Genomic DNA, 16384 nt, shown 5'->3' with positions numbered 1-16384 from the left:
CAAATGTTCAAAACATATAAATAAAATTATCTTTTTCATGACTTACAGTAGTTTTATAGGATAGCTGAGCTGACCCGGCGAACTTCACGTTTTCAACATTCACGTTTTCTTCCTATGAGCAAGTTCATGGGTCCAATCGCAGAACTGTTCATTGATTGATCTTCTAATCGACCCCGTTGAATTTACCTTCTACTATAACATTTTTAGTAATTCTAACAAAACTCATCATTATAATATCAGATTATTTCCAGACACAATTCTCGTTCAAGATTTTTCAACCAATTGCAAATAACATGTTTCTCCGTTACCCGTGCCCCGTAAAACCTTCACTTGGCAAATTTGGCTCCATTTGCCTGAATAGTTTTAGAGTTATGCAGAAATTTGTGTTTCGTTTGTATGAGAGCCCACCCTTAGAGTTTCCCAGAAGTTTTAGCGGGAGGAGTGTCTAACCATCATAGAAACATTCATTGCACCCTAAAACCTCAATATGCCTTATTTGGTTTCATTTGCAAGTAATTCTCGAGTCATGCAGAAATCTGTGTTTCATTTGTATAACAATGTTTTGTTGTCCTTCGTGCGAAGCAGAAATAAATTTTATCCATGTTGAGTGCTGTATACCTTTATAATGCCCAAGAAAAGGCAATATTCTAAATTATTGATAGATCAATATGATGACAGTAAACATTCGCATTTTTTCATTCAAAAATGGTGATTTCTAAAACCGGACAAACACCGTATGGTATTATTAGCAACTAGAGACTTGAGCCTTTTCAACAAATCCAAAATCGTCTTGTTTACATGTCGATTTGCATTTACAAGTTACGTGAAAACACCCAAAATCGTACAAACCAACATCATTTACCTTACTACTGTTATTTTGTTTGTTTACAGCGTCATTAAGAATAAGTTACCATTTTTGGCTTGGCGATTCTGGATATGTATAATTTTATTGGTCAAAGATATTTTGTGAAATTTCGTGTTCCAAACAAAACATACTGTGCCGAAACGTTTAAAACGTTGCAGAATACATTTGGTGACTCAACAAGAACTGAATGATTTGCCTCGTCAAGGACCATCCACCTCTTCTGATGAAAACATCAACTAAATAAAGAGGAATGATGCTCGGAAATCGTCATTGAGGTTTGAAAGAGGTAGTCTGTGAATTAAATACCTCTCACAGGACCATTCGTCATATTTGATTGACGTTTTGGGCATTTGAAAAGTCGCAGCACGACTAGTACCAAATCATCGCATTCCTGTGCGCAATGCATGATGGTCCAGGAGATGCATTTAAGTGGAAATTAGTATCTAGAGTTCGACAGTTATTCTGTAGACAAAAACTGTCTCCGACACAGTCATCACATATGATAGAGCGCTCATTTTCATGTTTTCGAAAATAGGGTCACCAAAATTGTCGATGAAATAAAAAAAATCTAACTTTCTTATCTTTACAGATAGAGGTAAACATAGGTAAACAAAAAAAATTTTTTTGCTCTAACTTTTATATTTCAGATTTTACATACAAACTGTCTTCTAAAGACTTTTAGAACATACTAATATAAACGTTTTTCGATGCAGAACTTGTCAATATCTCAACTTCACTCAAAGTTATTGATATTTATCCCAAAAAATACGCTTCTTTCAATTGCTTGCCATTCTTTCTGGGAAAACATAAAAAATGTTTGTTGACGGAATTTGAAAGAACAAATTTCACTCTACATAATGTGTGATTTTCAAAAATATGTTATTTTGGTATTTGAGTAAATTGAAATTGAAATTATGGGTTTTTGAGATGAAACCCCATCAACAACTTTGAGCAGGATTAAGATATTGACGAATTCTGCATCGAAAGATATTGGTATTGATTAGCTCTAAAAGTGGTACGAAGAAAATTTTGGTGTAGAATTTCAAATATAAAAGTTAGAGAAAAATGCATAATGTTAAAATGCATTAATGCATTTTAGTTAAAAAACAACTTTGTGGGAGATATTTATTTTTTAGACAAAAACTGTTTTCGACAAAGTTGTAACATTTAATAGAGCGCTCATTTTTATGTTATCAAAAATAGGCCGAATTGTCCAAAATTGTCGACGAAATAAAAAGATCAAACTGTTTTATCTTTATAGATAGAGATAAACATAGTTCGACAATGTTGTAGCCTTAGTTATTTTGAACAACTTTGTAGAACAAAGCATTTTTCTATCTTTTAATATAATCGATTTAGCACTTTTTTCCTAAATTGCATTAGGGTGGCCATGAAAAAGCGTTTTTTTTGCTCTAACTTTTATATTTCAAATTCTACATCAAAACTTTTGGACTTTTAGATCTTATCAAGATCAACATTTTGCGATGCAAAACTTGTCAATATCTTAATCATGCTCAAAGTTGTTGATGGTTTTTTACCCAATAACTCATGATTTTAATGTTAATTTACTCAAACACGAAAAATAACATAGTTTTGGAAATCACACATCATGTAGAGTAAAATTTGTTCTTTCAAAGTCCGTCAACAAACATTTTTTATGTTTGCTCAGAAATAATGGCAAGCAATTGAAAAGAGCGTTTTTTTTGGGAATGAATATCAATAAATTTGAGTGAAGTTGAGATATTGACAAGTTCTGCATCGTTCTGCATCTGTTTTCCCGCTTACACACCAGAACAACCACTCAAAGTTACACAATACTTGTAGGTAATCATTTCAGGTGAGCTCAGGCGCCTCTTTTTGGGTTCCCTGGTACATAATACCAGGGTATAAGCGTTCGAATTTGATTACAGTATCAAATGTACTGAATCAGGTTAGCCTCTTCAAAGAAATTCAGAATGTCTCCTTCCCTCCGTGCGTCGTTTTGCAATACAACATCTAGGCCACCAGTTAAGCCCGTATCTCCTACGAAAATCCGCAGTTCGCATGCATTCCGTTAGCATGTTAGCGTTAACGTTGTTGAGCAGGTGTCGCAACAGGTCTTTCATTCAATTCGATTCAATTCAGCCTTCCAAGTGAGGAGAATGGAATTATTCGCCCTTCTAATGAAATCCCTCACAGGTATACCCATACTGGTATTGGAGACTTTCAGCCCTTCGTTAGCAAGCCGATCGGTTTCCTCGTTCCCTGGGATCGCGGTGTGATCCTGGATACCTTGGATTCATAGGGTCGCATTCCTACCGACAATGAAGCGGCCGACCGTTTTGCCGGAATCGTCCACCTTGGACAGCTTCTAACGCTGGACGACCTCAGAATATGAATCACCAACACATTCAAAACCTTTTGAGCAGAAAAATGGTCCATTGAAGTAACGCGGTTCCTGTGGAGAATCAAAGGCTCCATAACCTGGTTCGAAGATGTTAAAGCAATGAGGGAGCAACGAAACCTGTTCATACTAAGAACCGACCACTGCACCAACATATTACACAACTTTAACAGGAAATCCTTTCACCGTCTTTGCGATCCGTGTGAGACCCGCAATTCCGTCGACCACATCGTTTGTGTTTGCCCGAAATACGAGAACCTCCGGAACTTTTTCGGGATCAGTGGGAACATTCGTGAGATTCTTGGCGATGACCCCTCAGGAATTGCTCGATTGCTCTGTTTTTCAAAAGATGCCGACTTAAATTTTTAAATTTGAATAAGAAATTGTGATCCAAATCGAAGATTCTTTTATTCTTCCCCATCGCGATAAGGGGAACGAGTACAATCGGCATCTTCGAACGGTATGGATTCCCTTCACCCAAAATAAAAAAAAAATAATGAACAAAAAAGCTCAGTTCCTCTGTTGCGCATAAGTGAGATCCATCGATTCATCGAGTTGGATGCTGCTTGAATTCCGCTAAAATCTTTGCACTTCAACGGACAGTTTGATGCAACAGTTTGATTGGAATTCATAACTGAGAAAGTAGATCTAACTCAAAATTGGTGTAACAAAAGACGAAGATTATGTTAGGTAATAATGTTGGTTTTTTCCAGTAAACATCATGCTTGCACACCATTTGTATCAGACTGAGCAGATGTTGCCCTCCACTTACTGTTCTTATACGCAAGCATAGCGTCGGAGAGATTCACGAATCTATAAATATTGGAGAGGCTCGTTCGCAGCGTTCGTGAAGTTTTGCGTAGAATTATCCATGAGCAGCATCAATAATTTTGAGGTTTCCGTGGCCCAATGATTTGTAGCATCAGTGCTTATAATGCGGCGGGAGCTTGGATTCAGTTCCCGCTTGGACTAGGGAATTTATTCGCCAAAAAAATCTTCAAACTTGCACTGGTAAACTGGTAAACGACACACGTAATGCAATACTACGCTCAAGTTTCCTCATAAAAAGTGGTGAAGTGATATCACTACTCAAGACCGGATCACCTTGATTAGAGCACCACAGCTCATCTATTCAGGTGAAATTATCATCTAATTTACCGGAATACTGAGCCGAGCTAAATAATTTGATTTAGGGGTACCGTATAATTTACCGTGCCATTGCGGTATATCTTTATGGTTTTTAAATCACCCAAAGTTTCAAACTGGAACTCACACTCAACTCTGTTTCCGTTTCACTCATAATTACCGGATGGATTTTCAATGTGTGCTCAAAACTGTTATCACTGTCAATCACATCACATCACAGGTCCTCCACTGTCAATATTTACATGTCAGCGGTTGTTTGGACTGGCAACTCTGCAGCGGCCTGGCTGAACGGTGATTTTTAGAGACTATCATTACATACAACGTAACCAGCGCAAGGAGGAGACGGCGAGGTATATTGGCCAGCGACAAGAGAGGGTGTTAATTTAACATTGCTGCAAAAGTGTTCGTGACACAACGGCACATATTATTGTATCAGAAGTGTGCGTGAATATTCCATGTTCATCACCGACAGCTACAATAAAACCCATCAGATATGACGACAGCGACGGCAACGGTGTGCAGCCCTTCCTGTTCACTCCTACACCACCTCTTCCAATGCTTCCAAAGATCTTCAACCGTAGAGGTTTGCTGCTTTACTTTTTTTTCCATTTTCCACTTCACACTGTTTTCACTAAATTAACAAACACATACACGCCGAAATACAGGTGAATGTGTGCAGCTTTTCAAAATTATTTTTCAACATGGTGTTCAAAACTCATTTTTTGTTAAGCCTAATTTTGAGATATGAAAATTGTGTAAGATTCACTAACCAAAAATCATTCCGCTCGGTTGAGGGGACAATTTTCCACCTGAGCGATTTGTTGCTATAGCAGCGCGACAGGATTTCCACTTGACTCTATCGATGCTTGCGCTGGTGTTTGTGTTTGCGAAAGCAGCAAGCACTTCAGGAGACGATCTCGTCCTTCCGACTTGTGTGTTTTTCCATCCTGTGTTTATCGCATATTCTTCACGCACGACACTTTACACTATTTGTTCAATATTTAGGTGGGTTTCCGACGGCACTCGGAACGATGACGCGGGCGGCCGATTGAGAGTACGCCGCGAGGATCTTCTCCTCGCATTCAGTGATGATTTTCTGCCGATGAACATACACAAACATCCATGCAGCGCTACGGTTCAAAAAGACTCGGTTGGTTATATTGCTTCTATAATTTTTTTTCTTGTCTCCCCAATATACACACACCGTGTTGTCAGATTAGCTAATGAACTTCAAATGTTTATTGAGATTAATGCACGTTACAAAATATTCATCTCTTCTTCTATCATCATATCAATCACAATCTTAATCGAATATCAAACGACAAAAGCTTTCCGAAAACAAAATCACACAACTCGTGCTGGTGTTGAATTATTTGTTGCACACATTCGACAGTAATTTGTATCTCTCGAATTGTATCTGATCAAACTGTTTCATATAATAATAAAACTAAGTATCAGAAACCGACAACAAAAGCCCGTCACGGTGAAATCCCTTCCGCAATCCTTGTTGGCCACTACTATAACCACAATCCATACATCCGATAATCTGACAGCACGGTATCCATGTTCCACTTATTCTCTTTCTCGCGACGGTGTCGTCAGAAAACACATATACTTTCGCAACCACTTATCCACGCAAGAGACACCCTACTTCACTCACACTCCCACCCAAGGAAAACAAAAAAAAATAGCAGTCAAATCGACGTCCACACAGCGGAGAACGCGCGCGCGAGAGGGAGAGCTAGAGTGTGGGTAACAACTTGTGCAGAGGAACGAATGAAACGAAGAAAAACGCTCCCGGGAAGTTTTTCGCGTCCGATGAGGCTGTACGGTTTTATTCTACCGAGGAGCAAAGGAAAAAAAGAAATCCAACCTTCCGGCGGATATTTATGCACTTATTTGCAGTGCTTCCGTCACCGAAATGCACAAATTTTCTCCGTTATCAGACACGGCTACGCTTCACATTAACCGACAAGGGCATACACGCCATCAAACACACTTTTTTCACGAATACACTACGCACAACACACTATCGCTCGCTATCCGTCGTGACCATGGCAGACGGCCATTTTAAAATATAATGTATGAGCAGCGAGAATATCGAAAAGATCACTATGTCGAGCAGCGGAGAGCGGGATGACGGTGAATCATGTGTTTCTCGCTCTCTTTTTAGCCCATGCAAAATGTAACCATTCGAGCCAATCGATCGCCTCTGGCACTGTTTCACTCTAGCGAACTAAAATTGCATGGCTGGCTCTCCCAATTCACAAATCCATCTCTTGCGTTTTCGATATTTTGTTGATATTATTGACAAGGCGCCTAGAAGTATATCCCAAGGCGCCTAGAAGTATATCCTAAGGTGGGCCAACTTGCTAAAACCACTCTTCAGCCATCTTGGAAGTCTACTGTGTTTTGTTTGTAAACAAAACACAATACGCAAGTGACGAAGCTTGGTCGTGATCAGTCTGTCTCTTTCACGCTACAAGCAAATAATTCCCCTTCTGCTTTCTTCCGTACTGTTTTCATATACCGCTCCCCTAACCAACTTAGTGGCGAAACGGCCTCACCTAGTACCATAGACCCGTCTTGGTATATGCTAAGGTGGGTCAACTTGCTAAAACCACTTTTCAGCCATATTGGAAGTCTACTGTGTTTTGTTTGTAAACAAAACACAATACGCAGTCTGTCTCTTTCACGCTACAAGCAAATAATTCCCCTTCTGATTTCTTCCGTACTGTTTTCATATACCGCTCCCCTAACCAACTAAGTGAAGAAACGGCCTCACCTAGTACCACAGACCCGTCTTGATTATTGATTGCCGATACAGGGGTGTGCATTGAAACAGCTAAATTTATCGCGGAGGTACAGAGATTCGCCACTAATTGACCAGACCCGCAATGTGACACGAATGATCGGACATCCTCTGTGCATGTTCACGTTGTGTAGTGTTTGTTGACATGTCTAATTACAGGTCACAATCGTCTCAAATGTGACACTGAGTGGTCTTTCGGTATGTCCAATTAGAGGCAAATCTTAAAAAAACTAAGAAGTATAACAAAAACGTTTTTTTTACTGCAAACGGATTTTTGTTATTACTTACCAAAAGAATCGGAATCTTCTACAATTTTTGTTTGATATTTTATATATTACTGATTTCCTATTTTCTCAATAGTTGAAGGCCCTAGCAGTGATAAAATGTTTGTAATAAATGAGGGGCTCAAGGTGGTCGTACACTGTTTGCCCGGAGGTCAAATATTTGATATATTTTGACAGATAAAGTTTGATTTGATATTTGTACAAACACTATTTTGTTTGCCACTCTCAAATATTCAACAGTGTTAAACAATGTCAAACACCGAACATGGATAAAATCGACTGAAATATTCAAGGTAACCTAACCATGTACCGACAGGTTCGAAGAACAGACTAAAAAAGTATTCGAGGCATCCAAAAATTGAATATTTGCTTGTTGTGTTTTGTGTAGCATATATTTGATCAGTACACGTTGACCAAATTTTATCTGTCAAAAAGAGTCAAATATTTGGCTTCGGTCAAACAGTGTATGAGCACCCTCAGAATGCAAGGGGTGTAAGTGACTTGATCGATTTCTCTTCATCAACTTTTTGTTTAGTTAATAGCTCAACTGCAAAAACGTTCCAATTTAAGTTTGCTATAGTATCCGATAGATGAGGTTCTGACCTATCTTCCACATTGTCAAATACAGCTGGGAATGTATTTGCAGCTAAGTTATGACCAAAAGAGAGAGTCGATGTAGAGAAATCGATCAAATCACTTACACCCCTTTCATTCTAAGGCAAGGCGCAAATTGAGACGCATATAGCGCGAGTAGCTTGGCGCGATATAGCGCCTATTTTTGTGGCTAATGAAAACAGATAGAACGGCGCAAATTGGCCAGATGACGCGAGATGGTGGAGCGCTCGTGAGACACGACTCGCGCGACGCTGTGGCTGAACCGTCACATGATGATTGTTGTGTGGACGTAGTAGCTTGAATAGCACACGAAGATGGTCAGTCGAGGGCCCTAAGTTATGAGCTCATGGTCGTTCGTTTAGTAGCGGACACGCAACCAATTAGGCTACGAAGGCCCCCTGGGTGCCAGTGTTAAAGAATTTTCATTTGCGGTTTTATTTCTAGTCTCGCTCCAGCCAGCGAACAGCTAACAGACTTTCTTAATACTAAGATCTGACTTTAAAATTTTAAAACTGCCTTTTTAGAGACTACCTGAGAGCAGTGATGTTCGTATCCTCTGTGTAGCGAAGAGAAACTTAAATTCACCCACCTTCTCCATCATCCTCAACGAGAGTGCTCCTCTTTGGTCTATAATCACCATAATTCAAGATATGTGCGAGCGCAAAGTAATGAAAGATAAGATGTTTTTTCACTCAACACTCGGTCGCGCTAGAGTGTGGAAACTATCTACAGTGCAGCGGTGACTCTGATGGATGCGCACAGGTAAAAAGGGCAGAACTGGCTTTCAATTAACTTAGCATTGTGGTTCGCTGGAAAAAGTTATCGAGGTGAAACATGGTGGACTGTATGTCGAATGAGATTGCACTCTTCAGTTTACTCTTCAGTGTACTCCTCAGTGTGGTAGAGTGCGAATCGACACGCTTCAGTGCTGGACACAGGATTTCGCACACAAGTGCACAAGAGCGAAGAGTAAAGAGTAAAGAGTAAAGAAAGTGTAAGAGAGTGTCACTCAGGCCGAGGAAATAGTAAACGCGATGCGATGCGGACGCGGGCGCATTCGTTCACGCAAAATGCAAATCAATATTCGCCGGTGAAAGCAGCTGTATGGCACCCGCCATGTTTTTGGTGACAACATCTCAAACATCAACAATATTTGTTTTCTTCAAAACAGCGGTCCGCTTTGACGGCATTGAGCTTCGTTTACTAGTTTAGGGGCATCAAAGAATAGCTGATTTTCAGTCGGAGTGAACGTTTTCAAAAATAAAATTATGAATGAAAATTAGCTTTTTCATATCAAATTAGTATTCTGTTTAAATTAAAAACATTTTTGTTTGCAGGTGGGGAAAAAGTCTCATACGAAAATTGTTTATGAAGATAACTTTATATTATAATGAAAAAATTCTGCAACAATGTTGGAATTGTATGACCATATGGTTGAATGAAAGTCAGAAATACGTGTTTCTAAGAAAAACATAATGTGAAAATTTTCATACAGATTTCAAAATTTGAAAACCGGCTCCGTGTCTTCTAATCTGGTAGAGATTACACTAACGAGTTTGGGACCCAAATTATGTCTCTATTCTGAAGTCGCCACCAGACGTCGACGTCATCGCGAATTACCAATTTACCACCATCTACACTGAGGAAGTAAATATAACGAATTTTTTGGTAAATACTACCAATCTATAGTCATTTTCGACCGTACTAATAAACACATATGTCAAGCAGAACCATGATTCGGAAGCCCAATATCGGATACATTTTCTCGCCGAAAATGCATGTATCAGAATTATATCCTTATTATACCTCCGTATTGCCTTATGGGAACAATGAAAATGGTTAATACGCGCTTTTCTCACCAATTTTCAGATATGACAATATCCAAGCTTACTAATGTTATCGAGTAAAATATACTAAACTCTGGTAGGGATGTGGGTTTGTTGACAATATGTACAAAAAATTTGTACATTCTACTAATTTTGCATTACCAAATGTATTTAGTAGTTTTCGACCGAGGATTTTTCTAAGGGTAACATATCGTGATGTCGATGATGAACGTTTACAGCAAAGGGATAGTGAGATAGGCGGTGACGGTAGATAGAGTGAGGTAACGATAATCATGTCATACACCTGGGTGAAAGGGATAAGCGCATGATTTCTCTTTGGGAAGTGATGTATTCTCAGTATAGGCATGAAACTCGCGCGCGGGTGTATCATTTTATGGAAAATGCCATCTCTGCTTGAGAGTGTGTTATGATCTTCTAATTATTTATAATTAAATAAAGTGTTGTACATCGATGCAAATTGTTTCTCGATATACACTAACAGCCAAATTGCTGATAATGGTCACTTTAACGGAGGATTTCGGGGTTCGATTCATGATTTCTCTGCATTCGTAAGTTCGCGGTATACAATCGGTTAGTATTGTTGAATACAGGAGTAATTCACTGCGCAACAGTTTTACTAAAGAGTAAATTCTCAAATCTCTTTTCATTCTAAAATAATATCAGAAATTATAAACGAACTGAAAGAAATAATTTTTCAATATTCAATTAGGTAAATCTAAATATTTTCATATGAATCGTTTTTTTCTTTGATTCGAAATTTTCTGTGATAATTATATTGCTTACAAAACTTGACACTTTTAGTTTGAGATTTTAATCGGTAATATAAATTGCCTCGAATACAATATGTTTAATACGAACCCTTGAAAAAATCTCCAATTATCTAGAATGTTCTAGAAATTTTTTCTAGGATTCAATGGTTGATGAGGGTCTGTATATTGTGAGGTAATTGATTCCAGTTGGCCGACCTACTACTTCATATATTCAAATCAAATGTCAAAGTTCATGGTATGGATACGTTTGTAATTCTTCGGATCGTGTAACGGTTACTCACAACGTATAAACCCGGTTTAACATACGATACTCGTATCGTGTGAAAAATGAAGTGCTATTCCAAATATCGCAAACATCGCTCGCCTTGAACGTGTACAGAAAACTTTCATCCGATATGATCTTCGTCATCTCCCGTGACGCAGCGACCAACATCTGATCTCATATGAACAACGCTGTGCACTGATTCACTCACCGAAACTGCAAAAACGACGTGAGCTCCTGATTTTCGACCTTCTTAGCAATAATCTTGACTGGACAGAAGTTTTGGGCAAGCTTCGAATCAACACTCCGGGTAGATCAACCAGTCAGTTTGTTTTATTCCAGCAAGCAGCGCATCGTACTCTATACGGAAAGAATAATCCTTTGGATGTTTGTTTCCAACGGTTCAATGAAGTATATTACTTGTTTGAGTTTGGTATGACCAGAAATGTGTTTAGCATAAGAATCAATAATTGAATTTTAGTCTGTTCGACAATTTTCTGGCGAAGACTGGACGAATAAATAATAAAATGCACACATTGCTGTGGGAATTAGCATTAGCAAAAACAGGCAAAAACAAAACAAAACCTACTCACAACTCAAGGTTCCTGGTAAAATGGTCACCGATTGCTGCAAAGCTCTGACCGTATTTTGGAAACTTTTCCTCATTGTCCGTTCTTTGTAGAACCGCAGCAAATGAAGCATCCATCGAATTAGTACCCCAGCTCTCATTTATAAACAGTTTTTGACACCCTCATTTTAATTTGTATGAATGGTTGAATCAAGATGTATAGAAGTATTACTACTAGGTGGGCCAATCTGCTAAAACCGCTCTGCAGTTTTTTTAGCCATCTTGAAAGTCTACTGTGTTCTGTTTATAAACAAAACACAATACGTTGATTATAAACAAGTTGCAATGCGATGCGGCCAAGCCCCGGGCAAGGGGATATGATCCGCGAGTCAAGATGTGCTACAAATTTAGCTGTCATTGCCAAACCTATCAAATTACTCGGCGAACTCAAGGCAAATCTATGGAACAAGGTGCGCCCATTCGCTAACTAAAAAAAGAATTGTTTTTTGAAAAAAAAAATTATGTGAAATGTAATGATCATGATGATCACAAGGGTCTGAATGATAATATAAAACGTAGAACCCTAGGTTGATCACTTGAAATGTAGTATTATATTATAATGTAAACCAACTTAAGAAATTGAAAGAATTTAAGTGAAATAAAAGGGTTTGAAACGCTTGCAGCGTAAAACGTAATGAATATAATGAATATAGCAATGAGTATTTCATAAAGTATCAGTATATTCCACAAATTGTGCTCAATTGTCTTAATTTACTTTTGTGTATTTTTTAAATGGCTGCAGAAAACCACTTCACGTTTTGACCCACCTGGTAGTATGTTAAGTGCCTTGTTTTACACCAGCTTGAGAGTTTGGCAGTTCTCGGGAGTGACAGTGGTCGCAAATTGCATTTGCGACCCGGACATGTTTGACGCTGTCAAATCCTATGTGCTAGTATACGGATGCCCTCAGGCTGGATGCGGCCATTTGCATTACAGCCATCTCTTCGATGGAAGCAAGCACGATCTCGTTGATTTCTATTTTGTTCTGTCGAGTTTATTCGCGCGGAGAAAGCAAACATGGACGGTCAGAGAAGCAGATTTTGTAGGAAGTCGACATATAATTGTGATTGAAGTGAGTATATAATGGCAATTTCCGATATTGTTTCTAATGTTTACTTTGTTTACTAATTTTGTAAACATTATTTGTTTACTAATGTTTTTCATTTTCACATTCTTCGTTTGTATCCGGTTTCATGAAGAGTGTAGGTTTTATTTTGTGCTAGAACTTATAGGAATATATATATATAGGAAACAATCACCCAATGAACGTTTTGAGGAAAGAGTGGCAATAGCAGATTCAATTGCAACGCTGACAATATTATTTATAGCGATCTGAAGCCGAATGATGACAACGTGAAATTGGAGGATGGAATCGACGGAAAACGCTTTGAGGCCACTGGATTACCTGCTACCGGAGATGGTTTTTGGAAGGATATTGACTGCGTGAATCAGCCATGAGGTTATAGGAGGAAATATTTCGTGATTTTGATGGAATATTTGTATGTCTTTTCTTCGGAGTTCCTTCCTGCTGTGTGCGCGGGAAGTGGGTGTCGTCGTTCGCACATCCATTGCAATTTGTCCCATGGATCTTGTTGCTGATGACTGCGGAAGAAACTGAACATTGCAAAGGTTCGCCGACCAACAAGTAAAGGACAACCTGTCATGGCTATGTGCATATCTTGAGGTATGAAAAGTATCGTGTTTGGGCATTCTGTGCTTCGAGTTTTGTGTCGGTTTTCCACTGTTCATGTCAGAACCGATCGAAGTCACGTACGCAAAACCTTCTGAAGTTAAAGATTCATCGCACTGATTCGCTGCATTGGATATATCAACGAACGAATGATGATGGTTGAGGAAGAATATCGGGAAGGATGAGCTTAGCTCTCAAACATCAAACTTTTGTCGGTAAATGATTTTCGATACGGTCGAGATGCAAGCGGAGAGAATTATTGCAGGATAAGTTTACTAATATATTGTTAGGTGCAGCGCGGATGATAGTGACGGAAAAATAAATATACCACGAAAAAAGTGACTATAATGATTTGTTTATTTAAGTATATTTATGCTACATTTTTTTTAATTCAAGCAGCAACGAAACTACTTAGCTCATTGATAATTAACACATCGTTATAATTGAGCTGGTGTTTAGATGAAAAAATCTAACATACTATAGTCAGTTGCCTCTAATCATTAATAGTGTCGCATTAGATCAATTGTGATCTGTAATTGGAGTCCAATTATTTGTCCAAGTATTTGTGCCAAAAGTCCAAATTAACAGGTCTGTCCAATTAGCTAGATGTCGAATTAGATGTAACTTACCGTATTTCGAAATTTACATGTACATGTTTAATCAAACTTCTGTATTTATAAAGAAATCAACCTTTTTTTTATCATAAACAACATGTCGATTTATTTCAGCCTTATGTGGAACATCTGAATAATTATAGTTATAACTAAAATATTAATTGTAATTATTTAAGAAGGACAACTTTCCTTCGAGTTATAATTTTGGTTTGATTTTTTAAAATCTGTTTTTAGTTTTTTGTATAGTAGAATATCTAAAAGCATTTTGCTAAAATTTCAGAACGATCGCAGTTTTCTGACCATATTAAGTTATGACCTGTACGCATCGCGGATAATTGGGGTTCTACTGTAAATGTCGTTTGTTCCTCAAACTTGTTTTATGTTATGTTTAATTTTTGGCGATGAGTTTAAAGATTTGAGAATACTAAAACACATTATTAAACTCTCCGCTGCCATCAGAGAGTTTCACTTCGGACCATAAAATGTGTTCACGTTCGACCAATGGTTCTCAAAGTACTAAGACTGCTTCAGGCAGGATGGTAGCACCCTGAATGACTTGGGAAAGGTGCGGCTCCACTGTGTAACCTCAGCGTTACGGTTTTGAATTTTCTTTTGTCATATGAACAACGCAATTTCACGTTCCATCAGGTTGTGGACAAGTTCAAGCCGAAGTCGATATTTGGACAGCAAAAGTCTTTGTTCTGTAAGCATTACAATTGCATTCACCTTATTAAGAACGAAGCCGATAATTTCGTCACTTGTGCCGGGGTGGTGAACCGTGCGAGTGCGAGGCATTTGGTGTTCAACTGCAGCCTCAAAACGACGACAGACACCCATATCCTATCGAAGCTCCGATACTTCCGATGTGAACACCTATGGTTTGATGACCGAATGCCAGGGCCTGTCAAACCTCAAGCATGATGTGGCGTTGGTGGAAGAATCGTTCAGCTTCGGTTTAGGCGGTTCGGCAGATCAAGAAACAGTCAATCAAAACCAACAACAACGGACGGTAAAACTTCTCCATTTCCGTGCTGATAGTGTAGAGCTATGCATTTCAGAGCATTGTCAGTCCTCAGTCAACATCCGCAGGCGACAAGAAGGTCAACAAGAAAGGCAAGAAAACGCAAATGAAGACGATTCAGTCAGTGATGCATATACAGAGTCGTACGAGATATGTTTCCGTCAACTTCTACGGCTCCTAAGCGGATCTTAAGCTCGACTTTTGTTTCGACATTTCGGTGATCACACAAAAAAATTATAAGATTATTGACCTACGTTCAATCCCACACAAATGGATGTAACATCCGTGCATGAAGAACCTCTTGATTCGGTAGGGGAGTTCAGTACATTGAACATCATAAGCCAGTTCGAATGGAGTATTTCTACGTAATTTCGGTCAAATATCTAAACATTATTGGAATGGACTGATGAATGCATTCGATCTTTGGTTAAAACCACTTGCTGCACACTGCAATCAGGCGAAACTTTCCAAGTTCCTTTGTAATGATTAGCACTTCCTAACTCGGGGCTTCGAAGTTTTTTTTAATAACATCTGAGTCACTGCACTAAAACTAAAATTCGTCTGAACCTAAAACACGATGGGCAGTCAATTTTTTGACACAAGCGAGCTGTTCCTTTCTGTGCCGCTTAAAAAGTAGAAGAAGAATCGGAACTGCTCCAACGTATGGATATTATCACGCTCATCGAATTCTCCGATCGGGCAGCTCCTTATCATTGGCATATATGCGTATCTGCGCCGATTATTCCACCGGACTCGAGGCAGCGCTTGGAGCAAACCACACTCTCCCAACGCCCGGAGATATTCGCATCAAACTAGTCGGCAAACGTGTCCCCAGTATTATTCATCTTTCCGACGTGTATCTGCGAGTAGAAGTCCATGTGTCAAAGAAACTCATGATAATCAACACCCATCGTTACCTGTACCGAAGTAACGGTTAAGCTCTTGGCGCATTCCAGAAACTGATGGCAAAGATGATAACAGGTTCGGATGGACTCCATGCATTCCTAGGCGACATCATGATCCACAGTGAAAATAAAGAAAAAACATTATGTAGTTCTCACTACTCTTTTCAAACAACATCGTCGATATGCTATCGATTTACGCCTGGAGAAATGGCGATTGAACCAGGAGAACAAATACCTTAGACTGATGCAAATAAAAAATGACACGATCCAGCAAGAATTTCAGCTGCGATTGTTCCTGGTCAATGTAAACTCCAACCAAATTCCATCACAGACTTTGGGGTCGTCGTTTCATGCTGCAAATAAATCATCATTAGCCATTGATAAGACTCGAAGAAAATTTCATTTGTTCATCAAGCAGAATCTAACACACTTGTGACACAATCACTCGGCAGTCTCTCTGCCGCCTTTTTTTTTGTAAATAATCCCCTCTCACATTCCTCACTACTTAACACTCCCCTCACTAACTTACTGAAGATACGGCC

The 16384-nt window shown here is 38.9% G+C and overlaps 1 protein-coding gene and 1 long non-coding RNA gene across 4 annotated transcripts in view; both read right to left on the bottom strand.

Moving 5' to 3' along the window:
- Positions 1-6482, bottom strand: part of LOC129767314 (LIM domain-binding protein 2) — a 41432-nt gene extending 34950 nt beyond the window's left edge. The window contains exons 1-2 of one of the 3 annotated variants that reach the window (XM_055768042.1): positions 6268-6482; positions 5165-5524 (exon numbers count right to left, since the gene is read on the bottom strand). The gene's annotated coding sequence lies outside the window, so the exon portion shown is untranslated. The remainder of the gene's footprint in view (positions 1-5164; positions 5525-6267) is intronic. The other 2 variants (XM_055768043.1, XM_055768040.1) reach the window with 2 other exon arrangements.
- Positions 6483-14110: 7628 nt separating this feature from the next.
- Positions 14111-16338, bottom strand: LOC129770077 (uncharacterized). Its single transcript, XR_008742030.1, has 3 exons — positions 16078-16338; positions 15855-15941; positions 14111-15797 (listed from the first exon to the last, which is right to left on the bottom strand). It is a non-coding gene; the product is annotated as an uncharacterized LOC129770077 (long non-coding RNA).
- Positions 16339-16384: the final 46 nt, after the last annotated feature.

The sequence above is a fragment of the Toxorhynchites rutilus genome, chromosome 2 (genome assembly GCF_029784135.1).
Source record: "Toxorhynchites rutilus septentrionalis strain SRP chromosome 2, ASM2978413v1, whole genome shotgun sequence".
Taxonomy (NCBI): Eukaryota; Metazoa; Arthropoda; class Insecta; order Diptera; family Culicidae; genus Toxorhynchites; species Toxorhynchites rutilus.
Note: the sequence above shows the minus strand (reverse complement) of the source record. Positions and strands in the feature narration are given on the sequence as shown.